General features: G+C 44.8%; 1 protein-coding gene across 1 annotated transcript in view; it reads right to left on the minus strand.

Annotated features, from left to right (window-relative positions):
* The window catches only part of LARGE1 (LARGE xylosyl- and glucuronyltransferase 1), a 307,061-nt gene extending 293,048 nt beyond the window's left edge, over positions 1–14,013 (minus strand). The window contains exon 1 of the mRNA XM_033162533.1: positions 13,145–14,013. The gene's annotated coding sequence lies outside the window, so the exon portion shown is untranslated. The remainder of the gene's footprint in view (positions 1–13,144) is intronic.
* Between the last annotated feature and the right edge of the window lie 3,765 nt (positions 14,014–17,778).

Consider the following 17,778-nt stretch of genomic DNA (forward strand, 5'->3'; position numbering starts at 1 on the left):
GGGCGCCCCGGGCAGCGCAATCCCGGAAGGGTTCCATCTCAGCTGCTCCCCCACCCATACTGCGGGCCCCGCCCCTGCGGGTTGTGCGCCCCACCCCTAGAACGTGTGCCACACCCCCAGAATGTGAGCCACGCCCCTGCGAGTGGTGCGCCCTGCCCCCAGAATGCGTGCCACGCCCCTGCGAGCGGCGCACCCTGCCCCAGAACACACCCCTGCCTGCTTCCCACCCCCGGTGCCAGAGCATGAAGCTCCGCCACTGCAGCCTTCGTGTCATGTCTGCAGAGTTTGTTCTGCCAACAGGCCTAGTGCCTGAAGTCAGCTCCCTGTAGAGTATGTCTTTGGGGATCCTGCCATCTTCCGTTCTGTGGACATGACCAAGCCCATGTAGACGTGTAAAGCCAAGCTTCAGAAAGAGCTACAGAAGGAAACCACAAGTTTAAGCCGAATTCTCTGCCCAAGACAGGAGATTCAAATCATTAAGATGACCCAGAAGAGAAAGCAAGGGACACCAAAATGCAGCATGCCAAAGACATGTGCAAGAAAAAGAAATAATTTTATGGGTGTTATTTATCAAGTGAGTAGGTAAGATACACACAGGAGATCAAGCTGCAATTGCACACAGATATTATAATTAGCACAGGGATTAGAAACATACTTGGAAAAGTGCTGTGCAGACAGCTTGGCTATGGGAATACAATTTAAGATACTGAGGGCATAGCACGTATCCCAGTTTACACTTGTGACACATGAGCCAAATGGCTTGGTGAAGTGTACAGACAAAATAAGCAATCTCCTCACACATCTCAAGGTTTCTGAGACCCCTGGAAGCAACAGAAAGACTGTGCAATGAAGGCGGTCTCCATGTCACATATCATTCAATAAGTTATGACCAACAGCTGGAGCAGCAGCCAACCTGTGAAGGCTGTTTCTAGCAATCACAACATAATTATGGCCTTGAAATGTTTTGTTTTTTTTAGTCAATGTATGAAGCCCATAAGTGTAAATCCAGATTCCAATGGGTAGGGAGAGAGGGAGCCACCACAACAGAAGAGCAATAAAGCCACCATTCATTAAAGCAGGCATGGGCAAATGCGGCCCTCCAGATGTTTTGGGACTACAACTCCCATCATCCCTAGCTAACAGGACCAGTGGTCAGGGATGATAGGAATTGTAGTCCCAAAACATCTGGAGGCCTGAGTTTCTCCATGCCTGCATTAAAGGCTCCAGAGAATGAAGCAGACTTCACAACACTTGCAATTTATTTATTTCTTTGTCTGTCTGTCATTGCTACCTCCCATCCTTTCCCCAGGCAGAAGTACAGGGCAGCTCACCATAAACAAACAAATATAAAAATAAAACAATGATCAAAATCACTACCAATCAGTAGTAGTAAATAACTCTAGTACAATGCAGTAAAAATACAAAGTCGTTTATAATTTGAAAGCCTAGACAAGAAAACAAAGTCAGCAGCAAGCCACTGTTTCTGCAATGGGCAAGCACCTTCTAAGTAGTTTCTGTGAAAGGAGAGTGTGTGTGTGGTGTGTGTGTGTGTGTGGTCTGGCCACCTTGTATATTTTTCCTGGTACTGAAGAATGCTCCCTGCTATTATACAGCAACTGCATCATTTTGTGTATGTGTTGTGTGATCTCCACAATTAGGATTAGCAAGACATGGTTACTTCCATGGTAAGCCTAATGTTGTTGGGGCTGCTTGTCTCTTTAATTATGTGCTATGCCATGCACCCCATGGCAACTACTTTGCAGTATGCCCCCCTCCACAGCTATTTTGTGACTGTTGCCCATGGCATTTTCTCAAAATTCAAGATGTGCCCACTGGTCCAAAAAAGGTTGGTGGCCCGTGGCCTAGATCTCTCTTACATATATGATCTCACCAGCCAAATACTTAGCTAGCTAAAGTAGTGCTGCCTATTTTATTCACCAGCAAGAATGTGTCTTTATCCAAGGACTTGCATTCATAAAATATTGATCAATGGGCATGGACACTAAGGAGGAAGAACAGAGGAACATGCAAGAATATGGAAAATGAGAGAAGTGAAGCTGTTAGAAGGTGTTTGCATCTAGCCTATTATAGTGATTTTGCTTATCACCTAAGTGCAACACATAGAAGTCACCAGAAACATATTAAATCCTCTGAAGCTATGAAATAATGCATTATTGAAGTCACAGCAGGGGAGCCAACTGTTTCACCCCCCCCCCCCCCCCAAAAAAAAAGCATTAGCCCTAGAACAAGTGTATTTTTGAATTACAAGGTTATGGCTAAAAAGAGAAAAACATTTTAATTTACCAAGATGATACACAGTCATGAAGGGAGCAAGGAAAGGATGCTTTCATTCATTATTTCCTTTCAAGAACACAGTGGAGAATCAACGCCTCCAGATCAGATTCGCCCATTTCAAATGCACCAACATAAAGACCAAACAACCACCACAGATCCACCTTATACAGTCAAACTAATAAAAGTTGTGTGTTCCACTACCACTCAAAGAAAACAGGTTCTGAAGTGGTTCCAATTCAATGAAGTTGTCAACGCAAATTCAGCTTGATTATTCTAAACCTGGTACTGCACATATAGCACACTGTTAGAAATATAACCCTATCTGCACCCAAAAGCAATCAGAATGCGAATGTCTTTCACCACTTCCATGAGATGCTCAGTGTCAAATTGACCTACAGGCTGTACTGTGTATTAAACTTTATTTATAGCCATCTTGCCTCTAAAACCACCAAAGCGTAAATTGTTACACCTTCTATCCTATGCTATCCCTTGCTCCTGAACAGACATTGAAAAGATTCCTATCTTTCTCTATGTTCTCAATTTGAGCTCTCCTATCAGGGAAAAAAAGAAATCTGAGCCTTTAGGTAGTGAAATGTGTTTGGCTTACTCTGGTCTGTCACGCAACACACAGATATGAACTTTCTCCCAGAGGAGGAAATTATACAGCTGAGGGCCATCTACTGTAAACACCTTTTAATATTATTATGCACATAGTTCCCACTCTTAAGCGATTGTCCTCATTATCAACAAGCGCAAGCCAGTAGACAAACCAGTCATCAAAACTAATAGGGCAAGACTGAGCCTCCAAGACATTGCACTCTGGCACTGTTTTATGAAAGGTGAGATTCCAAAGCCCAACTGAATATAAGTGATTTTGTCCTCAAAGCAGGTGGCAAGTTCAACACAGCAGGTTTACAATGTTTCAGTGGAGACAATGCAGATTCGCCTGCCTATTCACCACCAGAAGTACTCTGCGGGGTGTCACTTTGCAGACACAATGGCAACTAAACAGAAATATTTCTTGAGAGTACCACTGCTATCATATAATCTTCATGAATGGGCTATATTCAAGGTTGCACAGATGCTGCTAGAGCAGAGGAAATCTGTAGAATATGGCATTGTGCATAGAATTCAGCTTCCTGGGATTCTTAACTTTGCTTGTTAGGTTTATTTAAAAATAATAATAAAAAGATTCTAAGCCACTGTGATTGCAGAGATCAGGTTAAAAATGTGAAATGTCATCTACTGAAATCTCAGAAGCCAGAGTTGGGGAGCTAGATTTCTAGGAGTTAGAAGGAGGGCAAATTGTGTGCATTTCCTTAATCTGAAAGATTTATTCAGTTTGCATTCTCTCAATACAGATTTTTTTTTTAAGCATAAAGAACACAAAGCCCAGGCTGTACTTTCATAACCTGATTCTGGCCATCTCCCTTCCACTTACTTTTGCTTCAGGCCCCTTGTGAACCAGGGCCACTTATTTCTGTAAGACATTTCTAAGCAGTGCTCATAAAAAAAACAATATATTGAAAACAGAACAAGAAAACCAGAAAAATGTATCATAAAACCAAACACTACCTTAATAATGCCTGCTGGTACAAGAAAGTCACAATCACACACCTGATCTTGCACTGGGAGGATGCCTGAGGACAGACATTGTCACAGTGGCTACAGTCAAGCCACTATTCCACGGGTTATGAAGGCATTGAGAGAATTTATCAAGACTAGTGGGCAGACCCCACCTAAACTCCAGGGCCTGGAGAATGCTGGGATCCTGTTGGCTCCATGAATCTCCATGTGGGATACCATCCAAATCAAGTAAGATGTTTACTAAAAGTAACAGGGAATAAGTGATAGGAAAGAGAGGTGACGAGAAAGCAAATGAAGTGCATAAGAATGTGAGACCCAGCTGGATCAGGCCTGTGTCCCATCTATACCAGCATCCTGTTCTCACAGTGGCCAACCATATGCCCAAGGGAAACATCCTGCAGTTTCCAGGAACTAGTATTCAGAAGCATACTGCTTCCGACAGCAGAGGAAGAACATATCTAGCATGGCAAGGAGCCACTAATATCCTTCTCCTCCATGAATTTGTCCATCCTCTTTTAAAACCATCCAAGTTGGTGGCCACCACTGCCTCTGGTGAGAGTGAATTCCACAGTTTAAGTATGCACTGTGTGAAGAAGTGCTTTATTTTGTCCATCTTCAATCTCCATATATTCAGCTTCACAGTGCAGTGCGGTGCAGGGATTAGAATACTGACTAGATCCAGCGAGATCTGGGTTCAGATCTGCCTTCAGCCACAAAGCTCATTTGATGAGCTTAGACCACGCTGTCTCAGCCTACCCTACATCACAAGGTTGCTGGGAAGGCAAAATAAGAGAAAGGGCTGTGTATGCCACCCCAAGTGACTTGAAGGGCACGCAATAAAAGCAATAAATAAGAATAAGAGTTTCACCTGTGGCATTGTGCAGGTGTGTAGTGCCATCTGTGAATTACTTTTAAAAGAATTTTCTCTCATTTAAGCCAGCATTGACTTAAAGAGTCTCTCTCTCTCTCCCCCCCCCCCCCACAAAAAAAGTTTTGGGCCAGCCTGCATGATCAATTTGCCAGTGCAAGCTTTCGAGCACTGGAGTTATGTATGAAAAAGCCATCTCTGGGAAAATGGAGTCAATGCTTTAAGTGAACAGAGACAAATCACTGCCTGCTATCCACAGGTTTTATCCTTCTGTGCCCATGTATGAGCTATGAAGGAGCTGAAGCAGCTGGTGGACCTTGGAGAGCTTATCAGCATGAGTCATATCAGCGAAGCAGCTGAGGAGAAGGTGGACATCAGTCAGGCAAACAGAAATCACAAATATGGCTGTAGCTCTGCCTTCAGAACCAGGTCTTTTATACACCTTAAAATTGTATTCCAAAGTCCACAATTGCAATAAACGCTAGAATAAACCAAAGCTCTTAATAAACATCATGACTAGTTTCAAGCCTCTTGAATCCAAAATAATTTGCTTAAAACGAAAACACAGCATTTTACACAATACTTTTCATCTCCAAGACACTTCACAAAGATTAATTAAAATGTACCAAAGTTTTAGTTTTGTTTTTTTAAAGACTGCCATCTTATCGGAAAGAAAGCCAAATGTTTTTGGGGAAGTCATGAGCAGGGCATGGAGGCACCAGCAGTTCCTCATTGTGTGCATCTCAGCATCTGTTATTTTCAGATACAGTGCTTCTGAACATGGAAACCACATTTAGACACCATTGCTAATAAACCATTAATAAAAGTATCTACCTATGAATTTTTTTGTAACCTTTGATTAAAACATCATCACATCATATGTTAGTGAATTCCACAGGTCCTTTTTTGTCTGCCCTGAATCTCCTACCAACAAATTTCATTGTATGATCCAGAGTTCTCATGCTCTACGGGGGGGAGGGGGGGTTCTTGTGCACTTTCTCCATACTATTCCTGATTTTATAAACCTCCTATGTCCCCCTCAGTTTACTTTTCTAAACTTAGAATACCCAACAGCATTCTGGTTATAATACACTTCTGACAATGTTTCCTGCCCTCTCTCTGACTTGGCTTTGTGACACAGTCATGTTGTCAAATCTGATTGGCTGCACCATGTCATCACACTGCCTACATGACCCTTGATCAGCAGGAATATTCTCAGGAAGAAGTCACTTAAAAACAAACCAACAAACAAAAACATCAGCTGCAGATTGTGGGATGCAGCAACTATCAACATGTAATGTAAGCAAAGAGTTTGTTGAAACTTAAAAATCCCCTTCTCACTCAATATGTGGGCAAACACTCAGCACAACCACAATTGACTAACAATGAGTGGTTATTAATATTTCTGATGAGACTGACCAAGAAACCCAAGCTCTAGGAAATTATACTAGAGATTTCCAGCAATAGATTTTTTCTGCTCTAAACCCCATGGAAGATTGGGCAAAGCCTCTTGGGGAGTTTAACAAAATTTGGATTTGTCTTAATGGTATAAATAAGGAGCAGCCAAAAAAAACTGAATTAGGTCAAAATGGAAATGAAGCCAGAGGAGCAGGAAACGCAATTAATGCACAATACATTGACATTGACTAAGACTTGCCCTACCATTAAGGTGAGCATCTAGCTTCCATAGTTTTCTCTATCTAGTGGTTCACCACTGAAAGAAAGGATTCCACCCACAAGTTCAAATAATTCATTGAAGAACACTGCACCTCTATAGTCTCTACACACTTAATGCTTCCCTAAGGCCAAATTAAGGCAATTGAGAGCCCTGGGTCAATTCTCCCCAAAGCTGCCCCCCCCCAAGGAATGCATGAAATGACTTTTAAAAAAACAAACCAACAACCTACATTAAACACACACACACACACACACACACACACATGACTTTGCCGTTCTGGGTGGTCCTATTAAATGTATTGTAACCATATACTGGCTATTGGCTTTTTCGAATGGACTGGCACAACTATTTACAATGTTTTTGTTCATTCCATGGTTGCATATAATTATATGCCCATCATTATATGAGGACAGTTGACATGCAGCTTGATCCTATGCATGCTTATTCACAAGTAGGTCCCACTGTAAACATCTGAGCAAATGCGCACAGGATAGTACCTAGAGTTTCAAGCAGCAACCACCAAAAGGTAGTGGTTGCAACCATCAAAAGGCAGCAGTGATTATTATTTATTAAATGTGTATATCACCCTTCATCCATAGACCTCAGGATGGTTCACAACATAAAATTACAGTATAACAAACACAAAATACATAATGAAAATAAGAACAAAAAAATCCCAATAATCTCCCTCTTACAGACTATCACTTTTCCTTGTAATAAATTGCTGTAGGGGAGGGACCATGAGCAGTGTTTGAAATTCACCAGGTGCATTTTGCCCCTGGCTTAGGGCCACTTGAAACCAAATGAAGATGTCTGGGTGCCAGGATGGTGCCTGACGTCTACACCATGTGGAGGTGCGTGCCTGAGGATCCTTAGATCTTGACTAGCAACAAATCCTGTAGAATTCTATCTGTTATGTTTTATCTGCACAATCAGAATGGATTTCAGGAACCAAAAAGTCATACAGTGGTACCTCAGGTTACACACGCTTCAGGTTACAGACTCTGCTAACCCAGAAATAACGCTTCAGGTTAAGAACTTTGCTTCAGGATAAGAACAGAAATTGTGCTGTGGTGGCGCAGTGGCAGTGGGAGGCCCCATTAGCTAAAGTGGTGCTTCAGGTTGAGAACAGTTTCAGGTTAAGAACGGACCTCCAGAATGAATTAAGTTCTTAACCCGAGGTACCACTGTATTGAAAAATATGACTTTCGAGCCAACTTGCCGCCAAATGGAAACTATGCATTCTGTTTTGGTGACTGTAACCTTAGTTTAAGGAGCCACTGGGCGCCTAGGTTATACAGTGGTACCTCGGGTTAAGAACTTAATTCATTCTGGAGGTCCATTCTTAACCTGAAACTGTTTCTAACCTAAGGTACCACTTTAGCTAATGGGGCCTCCTGCTGCCGTCACGCCATACCACACAATTTCTGTTCTCATCCTGAAGCAAAATTCTTAACCCGAGGTACTATTTCTGGGTTAGCAGAGTCTGTAACCTGAAGCATCTGTAACCCGAGGTACCACTGTATATCTGAGTTTCTAATGTTGTTTATAGGTAACATCATAGGAGGGGTGTTTATAGAGAGAAGGTGCAACTTGTTATTTTTTGCTACTTCCAGGAGTTGTAATGTTGTCAATTTAATGCTGTTACATTCATAGTATCGAAATGTTTTCTTTGTACGCTGTTACATTTGCTATTATGTTCCTACTTTTTTATTCCTGCTACAAAATTGTTTTTGTGATTGTTGATTTCGTCATGTATTGCTGTTTTCCTTTCGTAAGCCGCTTTGAACAGTTTTTATAGTAGGTGATGAATTCCTACCACCAGCAGCCATCAGCTTTTGAAGCACCAAGCAAAAAGCTACTCACTTTCCGAAGCCAGTTTGCACCGAAATCTGGGTTACAAGAAAGGAAAAATATTCATTAAAAAGGACTGGATTCTGAAGAGCAACATGCAATTACTCCTGTCAAAATGAACAAGAATATCCCTGTGCGGGTTAGGCAGGCTTCGTAACGCACTGCATCTTTGTACAGAATTCATAAGAACGCTTCATTTCCACAAGAGACGTACAAAGCAACATATGCTCAAGAAAACTCACAGGAGAGATGTTCTGTGCGCCAACACAATTTATCTGTCAAGAGAATGACCTTACCTAGGTGAAAATGTACTTACAATTATCATTCTGTGCCAGAAAAGGACACAAATATTTTGTTACAAGCTCATGGAGTATAAATTCTACCTTCTTCTGTGCTGCAGCTTATTGAGAGGACACTCTTTAGAATTCCAGAAAAGTTCAATAGCTTGCAGACGGTATCTGGCTTTTTAATATTCAGTGCTATTCCTAGCTCTCTTTCACAATACTCCAACATCTGAAAGGATTATTATCCTTCTGTATAATGCAACCCAAAATCCAACATATCTTATGTGAAAACAGAGGAGAGCAGCCAGACCCTTGCCGATTAGTTTAAGCCCTCTATCACTAGTATATTCTTCCCTACACGTTTCCGAAGTATATTACAGGAAGAGTATTTGCTAATGGGTTACATCAATGGAGATGTTCAGCCACAGGACACATTCCAGATAGGATATATGAAAGCAACAAAGGCAATGGGGGCATCCAGCCTTAATATCCATTAACTAACTTGTGGGTTCTCACCCCCCAAAGCTACCAGCCCATCAATGACTCTGCAGAAAGTTCATTGTAGATTTTACATGGCCACTAAGCCCTCCTGACCAAAGGATTTGTAATCTACCACGGACAACCAAAACAGTAGGACAATCCAAGACCTGGCAAGTTTAAACTTCAGATCTGTTTGTGTTATTATAGATTTGTAGTTGACAAGGCCTGTCCCGCAGTCAGTTCTGAGTCCTTAGAAACACACACACCTTGAGAGACTGCATCCAAATGCTTTGCAAGATACCATTTGGTACTTCATGCTCAACTGTATCACACCTCAGAGGCCTTCCGATCTGCTTAGGTTTAGTTAAGACATTTCCCTCTGCTGCAAGAGTGTTTACAGATACCAATTTGTCTTAAGCACAAGATCTCTTGGCAATAAGGGCTTGGTACTCTCTCACTTATTATAGCAGCTTATTGTGACAGTATCTAGGTTTTCAACACTGGGGCGGGCAGCTGAGGCAGTAGCAATACTAGTCCCTCCTGCATATTACTGAAGTAAGAGGCTGAAGAATACAAATAGCAACACACTCAGCACTATTTCTGTGTTAAGTTAAAATGCAGTATTGCCATTTCCAGCAGAGCACTTGCAGGCACTTCTTGAAAGTGTAAGCAACCTTAGGTTAATTTATCAAAGTTCCTGTACTTCTTAGGTGCAAAACTGTCAATAAATAGTAATTTATATGATATTTTAAGTTTATCTCATTAACATGTACAAGTCTCCTTTCCTGTGGGAGTCACCATCAACAGACAGGGAAGCAAGTTTCAAGAAGGTACGCATGTCTATATCATACACTTATTCTGATTTAGCTGTTGCTCTCAGGTACATACAGTTAGTAAGGTGCATAATTTAGAATCTTCACTGCATATGTATGCTTGAAAGATTTTTTTAAATAATAAAAAACACCAAGTAATATTGAAAAGTAAGTACAGTGGTACCTCGGGTTACATATGCTTCAGGTTACATATGCTTCAGGTTACATACTCCGCTAACCCAGAAATAACACTTCAGGTTAATAACTTTGCTTCAGGATAAGAACAGAAATTGTGCTCTGGCGGTGTAGCGGCAGCGGGAGGTCCCATTAGCTAAAGTGGTGCTTCAGGTTAAGAACAGTTTCAGGTTAAGGACGGATCTCCAGAATGAATTAAGTACATAACCAGAGGTACCACTGTAAATATTAGAGGGTGGTTAAAGGTGTGTTAAGGCTAGGACAATAAACATTGTGTGACTTGCCTAAGAACCTATTCCAGAATTAAGATACAGACTCAAACTACTGAGGTCCAATCCAATGGCCATTTCAGTTCTCTCCAACTCAGTTTGAGGGGGGGGGGAGCATCTGTGAAAGATTCCATTAGGCAGGAAGCACTGATCAATTGGCATTTTCCAAATGATGTTCTAGGACTCTGGGTTTAGAATTTGTGTCCTTGCCACATTCCTCCCCATTCCACCTTCAAGTAGTAATTTGGAGGGGGGGGAGAGACTGAATAATGACTCCCCAACTTAAAACATCTGCATTGGCACATTTGCCTGCAACACTGGCATAACATCATGATTTGTAATCAGCTCTGGCATAGTGGATGGCATGCCCCATTCTAAGCATTTGTTAGCTAATGCAGTAAGTCTGATACCCACATTTACTTGGTAGTAACTCCCAGTTATTTCAGTTGAACATATTTCCAAATGAACATACTTAGGAACAGACTAAAAGAGGCAGCATTTCCTGAGCTGTTCCATCCAAAGCCAAACAATGTGCAGCCCATGCAAAGTTTGATATACCCAAACCCATTTATATTGAAGCTGTGCCCGATTTATGTAGCACTTTTTAATATGCCAATTGCATTCTTTTACACCTTGCATTAGACACCCCTCTACCAAGTTCTCACAGGTCCCATACTAACCAAATTCTATGCATGACAAAGTGAAAGGTGCATCCTTGCACACAATGCCAACTACTCAAAATTCCACTGCAGTTTAATTAATCCATTTTCACATATGCCTCTAGCATCACCAGTCAAGCAGGAAGAAAGCCTTTGGTTGCTAGTTGGCAACAGCACACCTGCCCACTAGTTTCTTCTTCTTCTTCTTCTTTAATGAAGGCAAAACAGAAAAAGAAAAATCCCCACCCCCAATTTGAGGTAATGCTCGGAAGAGAAGCATATCAGATGGGCTCTGGAATACATAATATGATCCAGGAACCTCTCCAGCAGCACTTACATAAAGCACTGCCAAACTTCATATTATCTCTACAGAGTCACTAAGTTGTTTATTTGTTCCCCAAGGAGATCAGCTAAATGAACTAAATGACACAATCCACACAGACTGATAACAGCAGAAATCTGTCCAAGACACCAAACCTAAAGCAGTACAAGGAAAGAATCCGCCCCAATTAAACACCCATCTATCTGAAAGCAATCTGTTCCTTGAAAGTGTCTCATTTAACCAGATTGTCTATTAAGAGGGTATTGACTTTAATAAATTCAGAGAGGACTGAAATAATGTTTACAGCCCATTCATCCTGGAGAAGAAGTGGACACAGCTGATAATGTGACAACTCCTTATTGAACCTAATCGCTTAAGTCAAACCAGCCAGAAAGCTTGCTTCTTGAAATGTTGAAGTGACCTTTCAAGCATGCTCATTAACTCTCCCCCCTCCTTCCTCATGCCCCCCCATGCGGATACACAGCAATTATTTGTTGATACAGCAGAAATGCTTTTTTAAAAAAATCTATTATACAAGGTATACAACAAAGACCTTTTAGCCTGCGGAATAGGCAAGTTTTCAAGATACACAGGGCTGCACATTTAAGCACAGTTCTTCATCAATATCTCCTGCCCAGGGCTAGCTTTGATGGTTTTGCTGTCCAAGATTCTCATCTCTCCACGCATTAAACAAAACAAAACAAAACAAAAAAAAATCCCTAAGGCTGCAATCCTAATGACCTATGCTAGTGGAATGTTTCAAGAACTGAAGCAAGTAGTAATAGACTCCTGATCATACATGCTAAGGTTCAAAGAGAACCTATCTGCCTCCTTCTCCCCAATCTCAAAATCTGTTCCTCTACTTGGTGCCTAAGATCTGCCTAACAATCCACACACACATACTGAGACCTCAACAACAGTTGATCCATAAACTCTGAAGAGGTTCTTCTGTCCATTCCACCCTGGATACTTTTCACAAGTTACACACAACTCAGCAGTGATGTTGAGAGGATTCAGTTCCCTCAGACATTTTGTTCTTTACTTTGGAATTCACTATAAATATACACACACACACACATATGGGGGTCTTAAAGCTTCACTTTGAAGATGGTCTGTTTTTGAGTACCCAAACGACTCCCTTCCTGAACAGCAAGTACCACTTAAAAGTAAATAAAGTCAATAGCCCACTTCTTTGCTTACAGAGGTCTCTGTGAATTTAAGTAAATCCTTTGCACATCAGTGAACTGAATGCAGGTGGCAACTGCCATCTTCCTGACTTTTGCATGTCTTGATCGGGCAATAAGCATCATAACTATTTTCTGAGCAAAGTGTATGCGAATGAATCCAGTCCTAGACAAATGACTTGCCTTCCAAATCAAATCCAGTCTCCTTTTTGCCACCGCCAATGGTGGTGCGTTCCTTCGACCGGCTCAAGACGACTGCGATCCTACCAAAATTCACAGAAATCTAGAAGGCTTGCTTCCGAGTAACCGTGCAAACAACAGTGGGCTGCAGAGAAGGAGTGCATCTCTTGAGAGATGGCTGCGATTGTGTATCTCGAAAAGAAGCCCAATTCGCCAGGAAGAAGAACACACAAAACGAGGCGGCAGCAGCAGCAGAAGTGAGGCTGGAATTCCATCCACGCCTACTTGGGGATGAACTCTAGTGAACAAAACGGGACTTTCTTTCACGTAAAATGGGCGTCGGATCGGGCCGCACGCTTATTTAAAGGGGAATACGGAGGAGAAAGAAAGAAGAGACGGAAGATGCTCCCCCCTCTTCTTTCTCACAGAGCAATACCCGGCTCAGCATCACCGCCCAAGCCCAAAACAGCCTCTTACCTTCTCTGTTGCTGCTGCGGAGAGGTGCCTTGCCAAGGGAGAGGGGATCCCCTGTGAGGCTGGCCGCTTCTAAGCCGGGCAGCTGCTGGGCTCCTTCTCGGAAACAAACGCACCCGGAACAGACGCAGATCCCCTTCTTTCTACCAATCTAATTTGCTCACGGGGGGAGGGAGCGATGGTCAGGCTGCACGAGAAAAGCAGGCGCCGATCCAGCGCTTTCGGAGGATCTCTCCGGCGGTCCCAGACTATAAGGCAGCTCAGCTGGTCCGATCTGCGTGCGAGCAGCGGAGGAAGGGGGGGGGAGAGAAGCAGGAGCAGCAGCAGGAGGGAGAATCGGGAGCCCCCTCCCCGGTCGCCTGCTCAGGGCCTGCCGGCTCCTCCTTCCCCCATGCTGTCTTGGGGGGAGGCAACCCCCGTGGCCCGCCGGGCGCCTCGCGTTGCGCACAGGCCCCCTCGCGCGGCCCGCGGGGTTGGCCCGGGGAGGGGCACGTCCCGTTAGCTCCGCTGCGGCCTCCCCGGGGCCTGCAAGCACGCCGGGCGGGGGAAACCCAGGCCCGGACAGGGCTCGGAGAGGCTGGTGTGGGGAAGCCCCTCAAGAAGGTCGCGGACAACGAAGAGGCGGCGGCGGTGGCAAGGCTGCCCGGTCTGCGTGGCCGCTGGGTGCCGCTCGGGCTGCCTTCGCGGCGGCGCTTCAGTCACTCGCTCTCCTTCCCAGCAGCGCCGCGCCACCCCGCCGGCTCTCCAAGTGCCACCACTTCGGCAGCCGGCTTCGGCGCTCCCGGGAGAGCCGGGCTGCCCCCCGCCCGGAGGGATGGCAGGCAGGCAGGCAGGAAGGAAGGCGGGCTCCGGGCGGCGCTAAGCGAGGCTGTCCCCCAGCAGGCAGGCGAGCTTCTCTCTCTGTCTTACTCGCTGAGTGGGAAGCCGACTAAGGCGCCGCCGCTCCTCTTCAGCTCCCGTTGCCAGCAGGCTGCGCGCCCTCGCGCCCGCCCCAGCCCAAGGAAGTGGCCGCTCGCTCAGCGGCAGCTGCAGCCACTGAGGATCTGTGTCATGTCTGTCTGTGCAGCGGAGGGGATGGGCGGCGAGGAGCCGAGGCGGGGCCAGCCCGCCGACACACACACGCCGCCCAGTGACAGGCGGCGAGCGAGGGCCCAACCAGGAGCGGCCCCCTGCTGCAGAGCCCTCCCCCTTCCAGCCGCCCTCCCCGTGCCTTTAGTCTCACGAAGGAGAGAGGCAGAGAGTGGGGAAGGGAGCGGAGCCCTGGAAGGCTTCGGGAGTTAGTGGAGAGGGTATTCCCCTCACCGCGGTGGCTAGACTGAGGAGAAAGAGCCGGAGGGCGAGACTCCCCCCCCCCCTTCCGCTTCTTCTCTGTCCCGCTTCTCGCACCTCCCGCCTTGCTGAGGAAAAAGTCCGGAGAAACCCCGCGAAGTCTTGACGGCGGGCACCAGCGCGGACACGCTCTCCGGTTCCTCACGTGCCTGCCTTCTGCTTATTAAGGAGCAGTAGAGGCTGCTATAATATCCTCAGCTTCTAGCCATGTGCGCGTGTCTCTAGGCAGCGAACTGGCGGTGGCTCGTTCTCCCTCGGGTGAGCTGCGGCGACTCAGGAGCCCGTCTGGGCTTCCTTTCGACAGAAGCGCCGGATCCCGTCCCGCCCTTCTCCGCCTCTTGCGCTCCGCTGGGTCGGCCGGAGTTGCACGGGGGAGGGAGGGAATGAGGGTGAAAAGACCCTCCCCGGAGTCGTTCACACGACGACGCCTTCGCGTGTCCAGAGCGGGGGGCGGCCCTGTGCAAGTTCTGGGAGCCCGACACAAAGGGCTTTTAAAGCGGGGACGCAGTTTTAGCGTCGCCGAGCTCGTTGCGGTCTTTCCCAGTTTCCATGGGGACAACGCGGCGAAGTTAGCGCCCTCAGCCCATCATGAGCTTTACGAGCCCGAGCCTGTTGTGCAGACTCGCGCGGCGCTAAGGCGCCCTGTGTCTAGTCCTGGCTAAGTGTTGTCAGCGCTCTGTGTCAAAGGCGGAGGACAAAGCCAATGAGGAGCCCTCCAGATGTCGTGGACTACAACTCCCATCAGCCCCTGGGAGTCCCAGCAGCAGCAGGCAGGGCAGCGCCTTGGCGACTCCTTATTCTGCTGGACTTCCAGCTACTCTTGTGTCCCGCAGAGGGTTTCCCATCACCTGATCTTTTAACCTGGAGATACCAGAGATTGAACCTAGCCATCCTCCCATTGAACTCTCTTTTCCAGCAAAGTAAATATAGGTGACTTAGGAGTGGACTGCTAAAATTGTCCCTGAACCAGTCCGACCCTGGTTTCAAATCCAGATCCCTTCTCTTTCATGTTTGTTACTCACAGCTGTAGAGTTGGACTTCTTTCCCTCCCTCCCTCTCCTCATTAAAGATGCAATGGGTTAATCCCATATGGCTCACAGGTGCAAGTTGTTTCGGCGCAACAAAATAACATCTAATAATTCTGCTGCCATCAAAATGTCAATATTCCACATATTAAAATAATATGTAATGTCCTGGTCCCATTAACATGTCAGATTTTAATGCCACTTCCTTGAGCTCATTTCTTTTTTAAAAAATGAATAAAACGTAGCAGAGTTTGTTCTTGTGACAGATTCTCTGCATTCTGGAAACAACTAAGACTGAACAGTCAAAAGTGTTTGATGTATTAGTTGGTTCCGGTGCCCTGAGTATGTTTACTTAGAGGGAAAACCCATAAAACTTGGGAAAGTTGGGAAATCGGACAGGTTTGGGCTGCCCAACCTTATTTTTTTTGACGTGTGGACCAGGGGCACCTGTCTGCAAAGTACAGCATTCTTCTTCAGGCACGTCCAACAGGTAGATCGTGAATCTACCAGTAGATCACTGGACATCTGTGGTAGATCACTGGCAGATCACTGGCTCCCCCCAAAGAAGCTCAACAAGTTTGGTTCCCCTAAAAAAAGTTCAACATTTTTGACCAGAACCCTTAAAAAACTGGGCTTTCCTCCTCCCTAAGAAAAGCTCAACAACCTTGACCTGAACCCCACAAAAGTGGGTAGATCACTGCCAGTTTTTAACTCTGCGAGTAGATAGCAGTCTCTTGGGAGTTGGGCACCCCTGTTCTAACTCATTTCTTCCACTCCATTAGGGGGATGCAAAGTGGATTATTCCCATAAATCAACCTATTAAGAAAGAGCCTTTGTTTGAGAATAGCCCAAGGAGTTAAGCATAAAGAGAACAAAACATTTTAAGCAGCTGAGAGAAGCACTTAACAAATAACAGTTTAGTTTTTAAAACCCTCAGTGTTGTTTCCATTTAGCCCACCCACCCTTTTCACATGGCTGCTGGAGGTGTGAGCATATACGCCATGAATAATAATGTAAATATTCATTGGAGAGAATGATACAACTAAACATTCACTGCTGCTATTAAAAACAACTTTCCAGAGCGGTAACAGAAAATTATGGGGAGGAATGACATCTTTGGAAAGCTTTAGACTACCACAGATACTTCAAATATTAAGTTGTTTCCTTGCAACAGCCACTTAAACAGGGTGACTTGCTTAGGAGTGGGGAGTGTTTTATTGAAGGTTTAAAGAAATCTAGGGGCTTTAAAAATAATATTTTGCAGCAAAGTCTACCAAAATATCTTGAACTTCAGAACTGTTTACTTAAGGGAAGATAGCATTTGCCATACCACATCAAGGCATTCGTCCATCAAGTCTAATATCCTGCCTCCAGCAGTGCCCACTGCTGAATGCTTTACAGTCAGAGTTATATCAGATGAACTGAAGTATACCATAAAGCTCAACATGGCAGTGATATCATTTAACTGTTATGGACTGGGACGGTTGACATGCAATGACACCCTGGAAAACCATATGAAAAATATCTTGGCAAATCTACAATAGCTGCTGAGTTCCAACAAGAAATGATGATTTGGAGAAACACTGTATGATATGCTGGCAGTTCTTTTCTCAAGCAAGGAGGACAACTGCAAGCACCCTACCCTAGATAATTATTCTGTACTATGGAACAAGGCTGGCACTTGAGCTGTCCAGCTGTCCAGCTGCCTTTTAACATAGCCACATTCCAGTTGCCTAGGATGAAATCACAGGCCAAAGGAGAGGGAGATGGGTGTATCTGAATGAGTTTCAGGAGATCTAAAATACTTTAGTCAGTTTAATGCATTACATGAAGAAGGGGGGGGGACAGGATCACCGGGGCAAGTGTCCTCACTTTCCACCTCCAAATAATATAGTCAGCTAGACACCAATGTATGAAGAACCCACCCACCAAGCCTCTTGAAAGGGGAAATGTTATAGCTGCAAGTTTGTACCATCCAATGTTGGAAAAGGCTGTGTTTCAAGGGGTGCTTTGCATGAAGCAAGTCCCAGGTGCAGTACCTGGTAACTCCAGGTAGAGCTGGAAAAGACAAAGGTCTAAAACCCTGGAGAACTGCTGTTGAACCAAATGGACTGACTTTTGTGTAAGTTAAGGTACTTTTAATATCTTGTGCCTGGGAGAATCAATTCAAGATATGAGAAGTGGCAGAATGCTTCACAAGTATGTATATTTTAACCATTGAAAATTCCTCACATTTACATAACATTTGAAGTAGTCTAGGATGTGGCAAAGGAAATAAAGAGT

The sequence above is a fragment of the Lacerta agilis genome, chromosome 10 (assembly GCF_009819535.1).
Source record: "Lacerta agilis isolate rLacAgi1 chromosome 10, rLacAgi1.pri, whole genome shotgun sequence".
In the NCBI taxonomy this organism is placed as follows: domain Eukaryota; kingdom Metazoa; phylum Chordata; class Lepidosauria; order Squamata; family Lacertidae; genus Lacerta; species Lacerta agilis.